Raw genomic sequence first — 14,676 nt, 5'->3', positions numbered from 1 at the left:
GGGTTGATTAGTTCTGCACGTTAGAAGTTAAAGGCCAGTCACCTTCGTACTAGTACTACTCATGAGCTCGACTGACAGTCTAGATAGCAGATAAATTTTGAGGAGAGAAGGACTGAAATGACATTCACAAATTCTTCCTACATAGACACTATGTTTAGAGAAATTTGGGAGAACTTTTTTTTTCTCTCTTTTTTTTTTTTTTTCAAACAGGTATTCATACCTAGAGATGCTCATAACTAGAGCAATTCTTTATTTACACACAGTAACATCTATTACAGAATCACAGAATGGTTTGGGGTGGAAGAGACCTTAAAGACCAGGTCTTGAACATCTCCAGGGATGGGGCATCCACAGCTTCTCTGGGCATCCTGTGCCAGTGCCTCACCACCCTCATAGTAGAGGATTTCTTCTGAGATCAAGATTCAGTGATACACATTTATATGTAATAAAAGAAACCATTCCTTAACTATCAGAAAATGAAACAATACTGCTCTGGCTCATTTCTGATTTGATACTGTTTAGCATAGAAACTGATCAGACTGTAACTTGCATAAATCCTAACAACTTTTCTCTATCTTTATGGTTGGAGTTTATGTCCTTACTGAACAACATCTGGGATGGAAAAAGATATAGAAAATGCAAATATCACTAGTACTGCAAAATAAGAACTAGGAAATACTGCCATCTATGGGCACATCACTACGGTGACAACATTAATTGCAATCAGTCACTTGTAGCGTTGGAGCAGAGCTACTCCTATACTACTACATAGTATATATTCTGCTGGTGGTCCTACAGGTCCTAAAATAATGATAATGAAATACACGGCCTCAGGGAAATGCAGATAAGACGAGTCTACAATTCTGACAGGATCTGTGCAAATCTAGACCAAAGCCTAAATTATGAATAAACCTGCTCTTCACCTTAAAGTAAGGGTGCTTTCGGAACAAAGCACTTTCTTCATGTACTGAAAATTATGAGTGATGGGAAATAATACTGGAGTTTTATAAGAACTGTTTTTATGAAATGTTCTCAGCAGCTGAACCTAACTGGGTTATGGGGTTTACCTAGTATGAGATAACTCCTGTCAGCTTTTTTTTGTTTGTTTGTTTGTTTGTTTGTTTTTTCTTAAGTATATTGGTATCTCATCTGCAGAATGAGGACTGGAGATAGTGTCACGTATCTCAGTGCAATGATCCTGACCATTGTGCACTGAGAAAGGTGATCTATGTACCAGTTAACCTGTGCTGTGCTGTGCTGCATGTACAATTTAATCTCAGGCCTGTGTTGTGCTGTGAATATTCCTTGGCTGTATGATAAACCTAGCCAGCTAACTGTAACAGAGCCTGGAGGCAGCCCCCATTTGGTATCAGTAATTATGCCACCTGCATGTCCTTGCATTTATCTAAGAGTGCAGCAAGAAGTCCTCATGTGAATGTCCTTTTTGTTTGGCAGTAGAAATGGAGTTATTTTCCTGTAAGAAAATCCTGTAATAGTTCAAATGACCCAAATGGAGTAACGCTTCCACAGACTGGGTCTGCACAGCATGCTGTGCCCTGATCAGCACATAGGTACCTGTTCAATGCTGCAGAACTTGGGGTTCCCACCATCTGAACAGATGTAAGATTATCCCTGCTATTCTCTCTCCCATTATAGTGTTGGGTCTAGCATATAGCATTTTAAATGATCCTTTTCAGGGGCTGAGTGCCTTTCTTACTGGAATTATAATGGAACAGCACCTCGTGGTGAAAAACACTCAGTTACTTCTGAATGGTGTTTCTGACAGTTGTTAAATCACAAAGCTGGGATCAACATAAAGATTGCCTGTATCAACATCAAGATTGTTTGCAAAGATGACTGACTATTATTGTAATACTACAAAGAATAGATGCCAGCTGAGATCTCTATACTGAAAAGAAACCTGGCCCTTGCGGCTTAAGCAGACTACAGCTGAGAGTCCACCATTAAACCAATCTTTAAATGTACAGTAGCATGTGTGATGGAAGGGGACAGCACTTTCATAGGAATGTATAACAGTAAAGTATGATTTGCACATATTTTTGTACTGATGTAGCTCTGTAGATTTAGAAATAAGACTGTGAAATCTGATCAGTATTCTGTAGTGCCATATAGGTATCATTGGCCTTGCTTTGGTCACTTAATGCACACCAGTAGTAACAGAACCTCATACTTTATTCAGGCTTCTTCAGACCCAAAAGCATGGAACCACGGAATCACAGAGAAACCACAAAATAGTTGAGGTAGAAGGATCTCTAGAGAGCATCCAGTCTAAACTTCCCAGCTCAAAGCAGTGTTATCTAGAGCTCAGGAAAGTAATCCAGTTGGGTTTTGAGTATCTCCAAGGATGGAGACTCCACGACCTGTCTTGGCAATCTGTTCTGGTTTTTGACAACCCTTAGAGTAAACAGATTTTTCCTTATGTTTAAGTGGAATTGCCTGTATTTTCAGTAGTGCCCTTGCATCTTGTCCTGTCATTGGACACCACCACCAAGAGTCTGGTTTCATCTTTTTACTCCCTCCCATATCAAGAACTTTGTACATGTTGATAAAGCCCCCCTTAGCCTTCTCATCTCCAGGCTAACGTCAACCCAGGTCTCTCAGCTTCTCCTTTTATGACAGATATTCCAATTTCTTAATCATCTCAGTGGCCTTAATAGGCCAATACTGACTCAGAGAGGATGAGATTCCATACAACGCCTGCATGTCTACTGAAATCACGAGTGCCATGTTTTGGTGCCTATCAGCAAGAGAGAGTTACTGTTTTAACATCTCTTATGCACTAATCAAGGCCTCAGAAGCTAAGATTGGTGTTTAAGAGTAGATGCAGAGACTGGAGTACCTCTTAGATATCAGTTTTCAGTTGTCAGTAATCTTGACTCTTTGGTGTCTTTTCTTTGTAACAGAGCTCTGTAGATAGCTCCCTCCCGCAGCAAGTAGATGGCTGTTCAGAATTCATTGCCCCTTCTGCACCGCACCAGATACATATGCATGCCTAAGGGACAGTGAGCTTTTTGAGACCCTACTCTGAATTTTACAGCTATTTAGCTTGCTCATTAAACCATTTAAAAACAAAAAACAAAACCCAGCTAAAATGCCCTAGAGCAGCACACCCCCAACCAGGCGGCTGTCACAATGGGGACTATACAGCAGCTGTCCAGCACCCCAGCTCATTACACAACCCAGCAATTAACCAAAGTTGCCTATGCTCCCTCCCCTCCCTGCATTTGTTCTCTTGAGAGATGACAATTCCTTCTCCTCCTTCCTGTTCAGCCCCCTTGGAAAGGGGCCCTTGTGACTGTAAGCTTTCCTTTCCCATCACACTGCTGCAAAGAAGCTCTTAACTATTGCCCTCACCACTTCCTTCATGGTTGAAGTAGATTTAGCTCAGGCAAAGCACCAGCTGCGATATCCCTTGGTCAATTCAGTGCACCTAGCAATAGTTCCCAAGGCAGAAATGACGTGCTGTGAGCTTGCTTAATGCCAGCATCCTTGGATGCATGACAAAGACACTATGGAAAATAATGAACATTAGGGAAATGTAGCTATAGCAACACTAGTAGCCACAAAGCAAATCCCCACCATGAGTGCTGGGAAATTGCTGTTATTGTATACATAATGGTGCTGATAAAGCAGGAACTTGGGCTACAGCATCAGGAGAGCAGCCTGGCCTGCAGCATGCCACAACTAGCATTACACACAAAAGCATACCTATAGCAGGCAGAAACTTAGACTACACACTCTTGGAAATGCTGGGTGAAACAGCAGATCCAAAATTGATTACTTGCAATGAAATCCCAAACTTCACTCAGCTCCAGATTTATTTTAAGTTTAGCACCAGATCATCAAAGGAAGCATCTATAGATAATGCTGTCACCATGATCAGGAGGTTGCCATTGCTCCAGAGGCAAGAACTGAACCTTGGTATGTCACTAAACATCACTGCCCACATCTCACTTACTTTCTCTACTGAAACCAGGCAAAACTTGTATCTGTGTACTCACCAGAAACATAGGTTTTCTGACTTTTGCTGGTATCCAAAGCTGAAATAATTGAATTACTCTTGAGGACTTTTGACTTTCAGGAGATAAAATAAATTTTGTTTGTTTGTTTGTTTGTTTGTTTTAAAAAAACTTGTAATAGCAGTACACATATTCCACATATTCCTCTAGACCTCCTGGGTTTCTCTCTTCACCATGTTTATAATTCACTTTAAGACAAGTTCCTTAACAGTATCATGCCTTATTTTCATTGTCTAATGTTTTGCCAGCTTAGAGGATGTACATGAATCATGGGTAATGCTTGCAAAATGTCAAGGAAGTGTTCAGGGTAAAGCTGATAGAAAGCACAAAATATTCTTCATGCTTGCACTCTTCAGTTACTGTACATTCCCCTTCATTACTCTATGTGAGTTAGGGTGTGTGTAGTAAACATCTGTCTGTTATTAGGAAATTTGTGATACTTTATTAAAGGAAATAGGTATTTGACATGACTATGAATTATTTCTGTTGCACTTACCTGTCTCCTGGGAAGAGTAGGATTCTGCTAATGTATCATTTGAACAGCAAGTGGGAACAAAGTAGTTATTTCACAGCTAGAAATTCCGTTAGTATCACCTAACTTGATCCACTTACCACAGACCGAGCATCATTCACTTCACTTGGCAACAATTTTAGATCAAATGAACTAAAACAGTTCTTATAATCAAAATCCAGACAAAGTCTGGGTTGCCAGCAGCAGTGGGATGACCACACCTCTTAGCTCAATATAAATACATAACACCTTCACAGCAACATTGCTCTAGGCAATTGCAGCAGTCCATGCCAGCTCCTGCTGAGATTTTCATCTCATGGACACTTTGCCACCTACTCCTCATCTCATCAATATTCACTTAGATCCCTGGCTAAAAGTGTGGGTGGCTGCTGTGTTTTGTTCTTCTGCCAGACTTTGTCAGTATCTCAAAAGGCCAGGTTAAAATTTCTGAGGACTCCTCCTGGGGACTTACATAAAGCCAGTGTGAGCTCTATCAAACCACCTGCTGAAACTAAATTACCTCCCTGGAGTACTGAGAAGGACACAGAATAAGCCTGGAGCAGCACCACCACCACCAAGTAAACGTGTCAAAAATATCCATTGAACAAAACTTTCCACCCTTCCCTTTTGTCAACAATTCTCTGTTAGTTGTTTGGTTAACAGGGCAACATGTTCACACACCTGCCACCACCACTGTCCCATTGCCATTTCTGATAGTGCACCTTGGCTTCTAGTTTGTTGTAAAGTCCTTGAGGGATCCAAAGTGCAGCTGTGCAATCTCCAGGTGGTCCAGATTGCACTGATGAAAGGCCTGTTGCCTAGCTGCAGTGATTACAGCCTTGGGCAAGAAAGAGAAACTTTTAGCAAGGCTTCTGCTCTCCATATCTTCTGTTTGAGGTCCTTAAATGGATTTAACAGATTATCACTGTTTCTTAATAGTACCATGAACACCTCAAGATCAGCAAAACTCCCATTTCCTCCAGTGTTGGTCAGAAAAACTAAAATAATGGGCTTACCCAATGCTAAACTCTAAAGACACTGTATTGTTACATTAAAAGCTTAAGGCCTGTTCAAGTAGCTTTAAGCTCATGCTGTGTGCTCACTATGCCCATACCTATCACCCGTTACCTAAACTAGTCCTCAGAAAAGGCCCCATCTGTGCGTAGGTGTGTGTTTGTGCAAACACAAAGCTAGGGCTAGCAGAATCCTAGGAGAAAGGATGCTGACAATGATCTGTCAGAAGAGAAAATCACCCTGTGAGGATGTGCGTGATGGGCCCACTGGAGTGAATTAGGTCACCTAGCGCTGTCATAAACAATAGGGCCATAGCTCATACAATGGATGGCAAACAGCCTCCCTTAGGAGGTCTTCATACAATTGGCTCTGCTAATAAGGTTACCAGCAGTGATATTACATTTCATGGCATCACCACAGAAATGAGCTGGCATGGGAAGGGAGGCAGAGATCTGAGCTGAAGGCAGGCAACGTAAAGCCTCAGAGTGAAAATCTTTCCCCCAAGTAGCTAAGAGGAGATCTGCTTTGGACTTGTTGGATTTTACCCTGAAAAACTGCTTTGTCCTCTAGCCTAACTCTTTTTTACTGAAGGATGAAATGGTAGATAGACTCAGCAATAGGCTGTGATTGTTCAAACTTACCAGTGACTTTAAGGCCCCAGTTTAGGATTCTTTCAGCGGGCTTGAATTTCAGGAAGAATGGTGTATGCACATGCAAGATTCTCAGTAGCATCTGGATCTGTAGCACAGCCTTCATAGTTTTTGCTTCTGAAAACTTTGACTACCATTTTACAAAATCCTAAAAAGGGATAAAGGAGAAAAGAAGATTGATTAATAACAGTTCACACTCTTTTCCCTTTATTGATATAGTATAAACTCACTTTAGGATAGAATAAAACTTGTGGTTAAAAGTTAGCAAGGACAAAGTAAACGACATCTTGTTATCTGTAGACCTTTTGTTATGTTTAAGCATCTTGTTATTTGAAAACATCCCAGTATCTGTTAACCGTTAGTCAGGCTGAGACTTGAGATAACTTGAGTCAATTGTCTTGTCTTGTTAACTGAGACTTCCTGTTATCTGCCGACCCTCAGTTAAACTGAAAGCCAACTCAGCATTTTTACAGCTTGGAAAACAACTGATTAAGCAAAGGTGAAAAGTGCATTACGAGGAAGACCTACGGCCTTCCTCCCAAAGACCACTGCCCACATCCTGGAGACCCCGGCCCACAATTCTTGGAAGGCTTTGCGCAAGCACAAGGACTGATAAGCTAATTAGCATACGAAGCGAGGGTAGGCGGGGTTATGTAATGAATATGTATGGATGCTAATTGAATATTCATTGTTTCGCTGTATAAATATGAGATATTTTGTCACTTCGAACATGCACGGTAGGCGGAAGGATCCCCCGTGCATCCAGCGCTGCAATAAAGAATATACCACTTAAGGAAATTTTGGCTTTGATCTTTGAATCATTATCACAAACCTCACAAAACCCTTGGCAAATGCAGGCAATCCTTTGACTTCCAGTCTTTCAATAAATGTACTGTTCTGACATCTAAAAAACACTGGAAGAAAATTTAGGCTTTGTTGGTTATTACTTGGTCCATCTTGTGAAACTGCAAGAATGGTGTACACAACTAGATCCAAAGAGCGCACTTGCAAAAAATAAGAGAGCAAAGGCAATAGTGTTTACCTTTCTGAGATTAGAAAGATCTGGAAGAAATGGGAAGATTTACTCACATGCATCTACATACAGATCCAATATCACAACTCATCCAAACTTCAGGCAATTCATCTCCACTTTCCTTACAAGAATTAGCCTGAATTTAACATTAACTTCATGACCTCTGCCATCACTCCCTTCAGGAATTTCAAACCTTTGGATATCTAAATTATACAGTGTTCCATGTGCATCATTACAGCATTATGTTTTGATTTTGTACTCTTCTGATTCTGCGCATAAAATCAATTGTAATTTCTTGTGGCTGTGGCCTACCTGTTCTTTGTGGAAATATTTCTAAAGCTAGTTTATAAATTAGTTGAGAGAAAGGGAAACTGCATATTTCTAAAATTATTTTTTGGTATTAATAAACTTTTTTGTACTAAGAAACAATACTTCATCAAAACCTGTAAAAGAATTCTGCCTTTGATTTTTTCACTAGAAAACTGAAAACCCAAAGTTTCAAAGTTTTATCTTCTTTAGATTTTATCTATCTCTATCTATCTCTATCTCTATCTCTATCTCTATCTCTATCTCTATCTCTATCTCTATCTCTATCTCTATCTCTATCTCTATCATCTCTATATATTTCTCATAGCTGCAGTCCTGGGAGAATTCCCATCCTGCAGTAAAGTACACAGTGTAGAGAGGGTTGGTGGTAGATGGAAGCAAAAGGCCTGTAATCCTTCCAGTTACCACCAGATGTCACCAGGCTCCCGAAGATCTCTGGCGCTGGGGCAGTAGAAGCCTCCTGCCTAAGTGCCAGGGTTTTTCTCTGCTAGTGAGCGGAGAAAACCGGCTAATTTAAGGAGCTGAGGACAGAGCCGTTCTTTGTGTCAGTGGATGAAACACTGCCGAATCGATACAGAGCCAAAGCTGCTATGATCTCACTGCTGCCGGGTAGTTTAATCCAAATGGAGTCAATCTCCTTCCGCCTCCTGCTAGGGAACGAATGCTACCTTCTCGGTTCTTCTCTACCTGAAGCACCTGGCAGAGCAGGCAGGGGTACGATAACACGCAGGGGAAGGAAGTTTGTGTCACTGCTTGACAGGCTAGAGCTGATGCGGGCTGCCCAAAACTGCTCAGGGAGTCATGAGCTAAGCTGGGCCCTGAAGCCAGCTTTCCATACCCATCGTGCAGAACTGCCAGTAAGCGTCCCGCTTTGCAAGGCACTGCTTCTCTTCTGGGCTCTACTGAGCGCTCGGCTCTGTGGTCTCTTGCACAGCATAAATGCCTGAGGTCTCACTACTCAAATATGTGTTCCCCGAGAATAAGCCAGCTTGCCAAGAGGCTCTCCTCAATGCATCCCAGTTGGCAGAATAGCACTCTTAAAACTCTGCCATCAGAGGAAATGTTCAGTCTCAAAGAGATTAGATGCGCGGACTAAATAGGATGAATAGAAGTTGACAAATATCCAAGATGTATGTTTGAGAATGAAGAGGCTGTACTGGAAATGAATGGATTTTAATGAGAGAAGGGAAGGAAATTCACCATGAATTGCAGGCATCTATTGTCCTGAATGGACATTGTTCCCCATGGCCCCAGAACAGACACAAAAGCCACACATTCCACGAGGTATTGTTGGGACTGGCTTGACAATGGCAGCTTGGGCTTGTATAGTACCTTTCATGGAGGGCCTCAAATCATTTCACTCCTGAGAGGCTGGTAGCATTATTCCTGCCTTTTCACAGACACTGAAGTACACACTGAGACAAAATGACTTGGCCTCATGGCGAACAACTCCCAGAGCTGGGAAAGTGAATCCTGATCAGTATAAATGAACCCCTGGCCTAGTGCCTTGTTTCTGTAACCTCACTCCTGAGGAAGCAAGGCTGTTGGTTGCTATTGCGCCAGTAATCGCAAATGACATTGTAACGAAGAGCTCCTTGTCCGAAAGCGCAGCAAAGCCTGTTTGTCCTGGGAATGGTGCGCACATTGCTGCGTGCAGCATACACAGCAGCCAAGGGCATGCAGAAGAACAAATGCAGTTTGGCCTTACTCTTTGGTGCCCAGACAAGCTGACGGCAGTCACAACCGGGCCATAAATCTTATTTGCCAGTCCTGTGACTCATCAGGTAACCCTGGCCTTGTCTCCTCTCCACTGCAGCTATCAGCATCACATTCTCCTCCTGGCCAACCAACACCAGCATCCACGCTAGAATCTGAATCCCCTCACTGTTAAGGTGGGAGTTGTCTCCAAGAGGTGCAGGCCTCTGTTTAAAGTAGTTCAGGTCTGCAGACTGAGCACACACAAACCACTCACTGCTCCGTGATTATAGTGGTCCCAATTCTGCTTCCTAAGGAGAAGAGGGGAACTATGCTCCCAGCCTGGGGTTTCTCTCTACCATTTTTCCCTGCATCACCAGTGTGACCTATACTGTCATCACAAATTCCTTCTCTTCTCCTGGAACCTTCTTTCTGCCTTCATCTGGATCAATGACAGTATCAGAGCATTTCTACTGATTCAACTTCTGAGAGAATAACCATAAACACTTCTCTTCCTGCCATAAACACCTTGTTTTGACGCAGAAGTACCTATCATTTAAAAGGCAAGGTGGACACTGTAACCCCTCTCTTTCTGGTACACTGTCAAATCACCCTTTCTCCCTTTCCATCAGCACATCACACCCACTCATGACAAACCCTCTGTGCATGCACACAAATAAGAAGTGACAATGGGAACTGCTACCTTAGAAGTACAAACCTCTGCTGCTCACAAAACGCTGCTTCTCTCCTCTACAGACATGATCACAGCTGACACACTGAATTTGCTCACTCACCAGCCAGCCTCATTCGGTTTGTGAAGCAGAACATGCTGCTGAATCTCCACTGCTTCCTTCCAGTACCCAAGTTACCTAGATCTAGCAATTCTGTTATCTAGCAGCTCTTTTGCACCTACCTGAGCTGTAATGACATCCATGACTGCAATGGGTATGGAAACTTGAAGGGCCATCTGAACATTTTGCCTATTAATTGTTTTGTCATTAGCGGGAAATTTTCCACCTTTAGGGCTACCTACTTTATCTTTGGAGGGAATTAAATTCATAAAGTCAAAGGGTAGCAGGACTCTGATCCACTGAACACTAGCTTCTAATCTAAAAAGCCTGCATTTTAGTTCTGTTTTCTTAATCCACTTGTCTGCCTAGGATTGTCCTATTTCTCATTTGTTAATTACAGCTGGCCATTTTTTTTCCAATTAAAAAATAGACGAAGGGGAAAGAATTTAAAAAAAAAATCAACAATGAATTTCAAAATGTATCTGAAAAGCCAAAACCTCTTTGGTTTCCCGAAATCTAGACAAAGCTGCAGAGGCCCCCAGGAAGAATTCTTGTTTTCAAGTAGTTCAATAAGCAATTTGAGCAAGGGATTATTTTAATTCTTCTCTAAAAAAGATTCCTTAGAGGGCAACTAATCTTGAATGGTTCTGCCACAGTAAAATATTAACAGAAAGAAATCTATTTCACACATCACTGCTATGTCATGCTCCCACAAATAGGTGCACCAACCGTTGCTCAGGTTTAGTAACTTTGATCCTGCTGTCAAGAGGCAGCCCTGCCTGGCTCTACAACAAAGAAAAACAGCATAGAGCATCCTGAGAAAGCACAGGAAGATATCTGACTCCTTAATTGCATCAAAGGTTCTTGCTTGCTTGTGTGTTCTTTGACTAAGGAAGCTGATCATAGAAATCTCCCTACAGTGAAAGGCTGTGGTTTCCCCCAGTCATGCAGTCCCTACAGGGATGTTTGCATTCCAGCATGAGTTTAAAAAATTGCTAATGGAAAATACTTCCACACCCAGTGGCTAATTACTTTCTCCCTCAGAAGTAAAATCTTTTTTTTTTTTTTTTTTTTTTTTTTTTGTTATTAAATGCACTACCTTTTAACTGTCAGTTACAGGGGATGACAGAAGGGGCTACAAGGGACAAAGGAGATTCTAGAAGACCTATAAGTACTGCTGCTATAGTACTGCTCATATTGTGGTTTTGCCTGTTAGACCCTGGTTTTAAGTAACTGATAACTAGTGCTTAAAACCCAACTTGGTTTCTTGATGATTCATGTCAGAATATAACATTTTTTTGGTGATAATTCCCTGAACTTCTGTTTTCTATAAGGTTTGATGTTGCTAGCACCAAATGCTTGAAAATGAGAGGCCTTTCCTCAGAACTGTAACGTTTATTTAATAAATAAATAAATTAAATAAATATTTATTTTCCAGTGGTGTTCAGTTGGTGTTATAGATGTTTTAGACAGCATGTTCAGACTTTCTTCCTCAATCACAAGCAGGGCTTACTTCATAAGCACATAACTCCGGGAGCTGGGTTTTTAAGGAGAAAAACAAGTGTAGTAGGACTTTCCTTTAAAGCATGAGAGTGATGCTGACAGTTCCTATGTGTTTCTAAATGGAACTGTGCATAGGTCAAGGTTTGCAGCAATGTTTCTTGCTGGCAGCCAAAAGTTCAGAGGAATCTGCTCTGCACCCTGCCCTTCTCACCATCCCCAAAAAGGAATAAATAGAAATATGAATGGTGATTGCATCTTTATAAGGAAAAAAAAACAGCTTAGCAGGCAGGAAAGAATACGTGGTGTCCTTCAGAAGGCTCCATAAATTGGATAATGAGGTGCTCTGTGGGGCACACATCTTCCAGTTCTGACATGGCAGCTGGGACCACACAAACTGACCTGAACAGCCCGGAGAGTCAAATCCCCCCATTCAGACGCACAGTTTAAAGGTGAACAACAATACACATTTTAGGAAAACAACACGACTCCGTTCCTCATTCCCCCTCTGGACTTTGAGATGTTTAAAAGCCAGACTCCTATGGACCACATCTCTGTCACGATTTTAGCTCTGCCGCCTCTTCCAGCACAAAAGAAAGCATACTGAACTCTGTCAGGCCCTCAGCTGCCCATCTTCCCTGAAAAAGGACCACTCCAACCGGGACATCTGGCAAACTCAAAGTAACTGCACAGCACTGGGAGTGAAAAAGGCAATGCTGAGAAATTAAGTCATTTGGTTCCTAAGCACATCTGGCCTCCTCCGTGTCCCTGAGAGCTTGGGGGAGGGATCGAAGTGACTTGTTTCAAACTGTCCTTATTAACTAGACGTTTCATTTAAATTGTACTTAGCACCTGCCTCCAATTACCTGGCTTCAAGGCCCATGCATGACAGAAGCTGGAGCTCTGATTAAATCCATGCTTGGTACCAGTGAGCCATTAAGCCAAATCAAGGCTTGCTGCTCCTTTGAAGGAGATCATTTGTCTTCATTAGAAGTGGCCATCCTTGATTGCCCTGACAGGAGCATCTCCCGGCAAGATAATAAAGCCTGTTATTGTCGAGAGGTAAAATAATGTATTGCACGTCTCTGGAGAGCGATTTGTATTTATTAATGTTCTCACAAATTACTGTACCCTGATTAACATGTGACGGTGACAGGCAGCAGGGGTGTGCTGCTCACCACGGCCATCGTGCAGGCCACTGTTCCTCCTCAGGTGCCGAGACAGCATCAAGGCAGCTGCCTCCTGCCCTTTATTCATGCCTTATGTCTGTCAGGGCATGATGGGCAGGGACAGCCAGGTTGTTAAAACCTGACTAATCGCATCTCTGACTAGATTTGAATCTTTGATCCAGATACAGAAGACTAAATAAAAGCATTTTTTTTTTCCTAGTAGTAACACTCCATATTCTTGCTGCTGTGAACCAGCATCATGTATTTCTCGCCCACAGTTTTGAAGTGTTTTATACTACTTCAGAGGTGGGGAAGCAGAAGAGAAAAGTAAAGTGGTTTTCTCAGGATCAGCTGGGAAGCCAGGAAAAAAAGGCAGGTGCAGAATTCAGGTCTTTTGAACCCACCATTTGGTACATTGAAAACTGCACAAATACCACTCTGCTTTCTTTTGTGACAATCAAAATCCAACTCGAATTAGTGTAACTTGTTCCTCCACAATGCTATCATAAGCAAACCATCTCCAGAGGCCTGGTGAATGGATGTTCTATCATGTTCTACACTTTGGGTCACTGATTTTGGCGTGTTTCTCACTTCTTCAAATACACGCACAGTCATTTGTTTAGAATTGATTTGCTACTGACATTAGCCAGATGAAGAAGCAGTGACCTTCAAATTCTTCAGATGTCTCTTTAAAACTCTCTTCCACAAAGATCTCCACCAAACATTGGGCAATGTTTAGACAGCTGAAATGTCCTCACACTTGTTATAAGTACCCCGCTGTGTTAGTTCACAGAGTCTGAGTTTGCTACAGCCATCCCTTCTGAGCATCGCTCCAACTCATTAAACCTAGCTGCTCAGAAGCTTTTATTTCTGGTGCTCAAATTGCCTGTCACACTGGCCAAAAAAATAGCCAGCACTCTAACTACCGTTATCACACAGATCCTTATTGTTTAATGCTCACCTTGTACACCTTCCCATGTGTTTCACTTAACTCCTGCTTCACAGCTGATACACTGATGCCTTATTGAACTACTTGCTGTGTTTCCAATGGAAAAGTTTCATAGCTATCTACTGACTACAGCAAAGTAAGTAACACCAAAAAACTATTTGGGGGCAAAATCTTTTTCTGCAATGACAACTTTAAAATTAACGAGTTTTGTCTTGATGATATCTATTAATTCATCTACCTGATGCACCACATACATGTGTTTGGGTGAACAGATATACAAAATAGTTTAAATGTGTTTATATAAAAAGTATGTTTATTGTCCTGCAGTGACATTTTCTCTAATCCTCTTGGTGAATTTTTGAAATGTAACCTTGGTACCACCTAGCAATGCAGGCCACTAAGCCCAGTTCCATCACAAAACACATTCTTCCACTCTAAATATGCGCAGCAGAATTGATATGGGAAGGCATAGCTGAACACATATGCTGAAAAGAATACAGACTGCATTTTCATCACACATTTTACTCTGTCATCTGAGCTCTTTGACCCAAGAGAGTCAGATAGCTGACAGGTCAGCAAGAAGAAAGAACAGTTTGACTCACTCCCCTGTAGGCTGTCAGTGCCTACCAACGAACAAGCCTTCTGCTCTCATGAGCTGCTTGACTTCCTCATAATTCCTCCTGTGCAAAGTAAAGCTTGTCATCTCTCTTAATTTATGGCTGAGAACATCAGAACACCACTGATCAGAAGCTGGGTGATCTGGCAGAGGCACGTTCCTCACGATGTAACAACCCGGTGGCTTTGATTGCAGCTCTGCCAATGAAAATGGGGGAGTGCTGTGTATCCTGCGAGCCCCTCCGCACCACTGAATTCTGGATTCCTCTCCTCTGACCTTGAAATCTTTAATTAGACCATTACATCAACCCTCTGTCATTTCCTCTCAGTCCAAGAATCTTTTGGTATCCTGCTCTGTTATTTGCAAGGCAAATATGAATAA

Source organism: Anas acuta, chromosome 7 (genome assembly GCF_963932015.1).
Source record: "Anas acuta chromosome 7, bAnaAcu1.1, whole genome shotgun sequence".
Classification (NCBI taxonomy): Eukaryota; Metazoa; Chordata; class Aves; order Anseriformes; family Anatidae; genus Anas; species Anas acuta.
This window is presented reverse-complemented; position numbering follows the sequence as displayed.